The 4,676-nt window shown below is 34.3% G+C and overlaps 1 long non-coding RNA gene across 1 annotated transcript; it reads left to right on the top strand.

Annotated features, from left to right (window-relative positions):
- Positions 1-328: 328 nt before the first annotated feature.
- LOC128202418 (uncharacterized) lies at positions 329-4,239 on the top strand. The gene is made up of 3 exons (XR_008253767.1): positions 329-759; positions 2,024-2,131; positions 3,981-4,239. It is a non-coding gene; the product is annotated as an uncharacterized LOC128202418 (long non-coding RNA).
- The last annotated feature ends 437 nt before the right edge of the window (positions 4,240-4,676 follow it).

The following is a 4,676-nucleotide window of genomic DNA, read 5'->3' as shown; positions in this document are numbered from 1 at the left end:
ATTCACACTATATCCCACCCTTCAAACCGAAACACAGCCATGCAAACACAACTGCTTCACGGTTGAAACACGAATGGCACAGAGGTACCCAAGCAATCGACTTTTGTACAAAGTCCCCCTCTGGTAATTGTGATTATACAATCCTTATTAATATTACAAATATGAAAATAAGTTAGTAAAGAAATTTAAAAAATTGTGCCTATATATACCAATTACTTACAATTATTATAAAGATTTATTATTGTTTATATATTTAATTTATCTTAACACTCTTAAATTCCTTTTCTTTTAATTTTCTATTCTAGTGTTCGTGTCTGTGAGATATATTCTCAACCCGAAATATTTTAAAAATATAATTAAAGGGGCCTGAGAGATAAAACAGCAACAGAGGGTTCGATAAATCGTTGCGTTTCTGCACCCCGACCGCACGGTCGCCGCGCGGCGCCCGGCCGGCCCGGCGCCTCTGCGCTGTTTTTAATTAAATTTATCAGAAAACACCAAACGAGCTCAACATAGCGGCGTTTTTAATTAACAATATATGTTTTTTTTTTGTTTTCATAGTAGTAGGTATAGTAGTTATAACGCGTTTTATTCGATATGGGTTATTTCATGATTTATTTATTTAGATTTATTTATTTGGCTGAGAACCAAACAGGTCCTCAGCAAGCGTGACCATAATCAAGGAATGCCCTACCACGCAGCAGGACACTCCAAGCTGATCAGGCGCCACTCACGAGGGCGCTACGTCTGCTTAATGAGGTAGTAGAGAGTTCCGAACTGGACTTTTTTCACTGTACTGCCACAGTTTCACAGAACGGTAACAAATTACGTAGAAATGCATTTTTAATATTTATATTTATATAAAATTATATTATATATTTATATATATATATTATTTTTCCATTATCGTATTATTATAATGTTTGTACATTATGTTTCAAATGAATTGTGGTTAACATTATATTTTGTGTAGAATAAAGAATGTTTATTTATTTATTTTTTTTTAGTTTCTATCAAGTGCATTGATAAATCTGTAAAGCTCACCCAAATATGTATATTATAAATAGATATTAACTGTGTACAAGTCTAATTTTTATTTGACTGCCTCTTTTAACAATACCACATATGTAAGGCAAAGTCACTCTGACACGTTTAAACGTCAGTTCATGGCATAAAGCTCAACTAAATCCAAGTTCTCGTTCCTGCAAATGACGTCATTTACACTCGTATATTTTAAGAGAGGTACGCTATACACGCACTATGACACCTCTGTGCTGCACTGACATCCCTGTGTCTATAGCAGTAACCACTAAAGCACCATTCACACAGTACTCGGGGCATGGGAAAAAGTTATTTTAAAATCTTGAGTGCATACAATAAAGAATACAAACTGCAATCTAAATTATTACTAGATAATATTTCATGGAAGTAAAACTGTTTTTTTTTGAAGAAGCAATTCCAAAAAATATTGATCCTTTCATGCTATCTTGATTGCTGAACGTAAATGGCTGCCTTTTTAATTAATACATGTATATTAATTTATAAGCAATACATACATATATATATTTATATTATTGCAGAAAAAAAAGGTTCCAAATCAAATTTTAAAAAATCAACTTGATCTGGGAAATGTTTAATCCAATTACTTGCAACACTGAAAAAAAATTATCGTTAAAAAAATTATGTGTACAAATAAATATTTTTACCATTCAATACTCCATCTATACGAGTATAATCTAAGACGCACTCATAGCGATTTCCATGATAAATGGCTGGCTCATTCCTAATGGGAGACTAAGCCCAAAAAACCCTGAGCTCTATAAACCCTGGCCCAGAGTTGTGCGGACAGTGCTTTACAATCCAGTAACTGGCTGGCCATCCACTTAATACAGTTGCATTAAGTTAATCCCAATGGCGGAGTTTGTCCAGCACTAGACCGAGTCGTATTCTTTCGAATTATTCGCGGCAACGAAGTGCATCACTTATATTCCTAAGTCCTGAGTTCAATTTCAAACTTCCACAGATTTCCATATCGCCGTCCGTTAATATGAGCAAGATAATCAAGAACTTCCCAAGTTTCCATCGTGAACTGTTGTAATCTCGTACGCTAGTATCGGAAGCTATTTACGTGGTAAATACATCTATTATTAAATTCTCCGCAAGATCTATGGCTTATATAGTAGTTTAGGATTATGTTGAACAAAATAAAACGGCTAATTCAATAATAATAGAAACTTATATGGAACCGACTCATGGTAGTTGGTCACTAAATAAAGTTAGACAAAGAGTACTAGATGGCAGTGGAATCGTGACTTGTTTTTTATTGGTTATTTTGTAATTAAAGACAATTTGAAGTAAAAGTAAAAGTTTACCAGACTGACTTTGTACAAAAGTCGTTTGCTTAGGTACCTCTGTCCTTTTCGTGTTTCTACCGTGAAGCAGTTGTGTTTGCATGGCTGTATTCCGGTTTGAAGGGTGGGATATGGCGTTAATTTACGGGGTACATAGGAATAACATCTGAGTCCTCAGGAATGGCAACGCATGGGGGTATCTTGGACGAAACAGTATACTCTGTTATGTCCATAGTACTGCTCATTTCTATAGGCGACGGTTACCACTTTCCATCAGGTGGGCCGTCAGCTTGTTTGCCATTCTAAGTTTTATAAAAAAAATCGAAATTGGCGTGCAGTTTTTTATTATTATGTATTAATATGTGCCAGATAAAACATGATTATTTCCTAACTAAATTATAACTCTCACAATAGCAACGTTTCTTGATAGTATCAATTGTTTTACAAAATTGTACAATACAAGAGAATAAAGACAAAAGTTGCCATAAATTATTACTATATCAGTAAAAAAATAAATAAATTACTCGCTAATTTAGAAATTTTGCCTCAAATCGTCTTTAATTATAATATTATCAACAAAAACCATATGAATCGACTCTAGCGCCATCTAGTGTTTCGTGTCCTATTTTGTTTAATGATAAACCACCCAAATGCCATGCAACCTCACCAGTTGCCACAAGCTAGGATACCCTGTGTTATGAAAGAGCAGGCAACGGACAAATTGGAGGCATAACACAGAACCAATTCAGAAAAGTTGTTTCCTAAATTGGCCCGATCGAGAATCGAACTCAATACGTCAGATATATAAAAATTTGCCCACTACTACGCTACGAAGGTCGCGTAAACAAATAATACGGTTGAACTAATAATCAAGATAGATAAGAAGTCACTTCCAAATTAAAAGAACTCTTTTTAAAATCAATTATCGACTATTTCCACAAGCTTAATGTTGGAGTTCTGATGCTAGAACTATATAAATTCGTATAGAAGATACTAGTATGAAATCTTATAATTTCGTCTAGTCTATGGATAAAACACTCTACTCGTCTATTCACAAGCCACAGCATCATACCGTTTACACCATAAATCTAACTATTACGGAATTTCAAAAACAGACGTAAAGAGGTTTGCCGACAAAACCTATAAACATGTCCACTAAATTTAATTCACAAGAGAACGCACGCACGCACGTACGCGTGCACGCACGCACGCAAGCACGCACGCAAGCACACACGTCCACAAGCACGCGCGCACGCACGCACGTACGCACACACACACGCAGCCTACCTTAATTGTAGTTTTAACAACAAGGATTATTGACCATTATGGTGTCATGGTTGATGTTTAATGGTAATCCGACAATTGTTTACCATAAATATGATAAATGACCACTACTTCTTGTAAACTGTAGTACTAAACCAGATTTTGAGTTACAGTATCCAATAATTTTACCGACATACATATCTCACCCTTCAAACTGGAACGCAACATACATACAAGCTAACTTGCCTGCAAAATTAATAGGTGAAGTTACCAACTTTGTACAATGTTCCTCAATAGTAAATAGCTTATGCTTGTTAGCCTATGCCACAAATAAAAAATTAATGGATTTATTTTTTATGTTCGCAGTTGTGCAATTAAGGTTTTTGGGAATAGAAAAAAAAATTGGAATTTGAATAGAACAAAGTTTTATGTTTTGCTTCCTTAAGTTATATTATCTACTGGATACAGAATACTAGCATATTTTTGGGCTGCGATCTCAACCTTTTTTTATACAACTTAGAATGGAAAACAAGCTGACGGCCTACCTGATGAAAAGTGGTAATCGTCGCCTATAGACATGAGCTGTACCATGGACATAACAGAGTATACTGTTTCGCCCACGATACCCCCCACGACTTTTGTACAAAGTCTCCCTCTGGACCTTTTTCATGCTGTATCAAAAGTGTTTAAATTTATTGTAAACTGTTCTGTAAAATTTAATAAAGTATATTTTTCTTTATTTTATATTTTTCTTTATTTTAGAAACCGAAAACCTTTCCCGTATGACACCTTCTCATTCCACTAAATTTTATCACAATTCCTTCACTGTTTCTAGCATTAAGTTATGGAATTCATTGCATGTTGTCATTAGAAGTACAAAATCCATCGATGCTTTCAAGCGACAAGTGCAAGATTATCTTTTCGCCATCTGATTGTTTCTTCATTTAAAAAATTGGCATTCTTTATTTATGTATTTATATAATTATTTATTTTATGTTAATTTGTTTTCCTTATGCCTATAGTTATATATATATGTTCTAGTATTAGGTACATATTTAACAT

Source organism: Galleria mellonella, unplaced genomic scaffold, assembly GCF_026898425.1.
Source record: "Galleria mellonella isolate WM207_F2 unplaced genomic scaffold, CSIRO_AGI_GalMel_v1 utg93, whole genome shotgun sequence".
In the NCBI taxonomy this organism is placed as follows: domain Eukaryota; kingdom Metazoa; phylum Arthropoda; class Insecta; order Lepidoptera; family Pyralidae; genus Galleria; species Galleria mellonella.
This window is presented reverse-complemented; position numbering and strand designations above follow the sequence as displayed.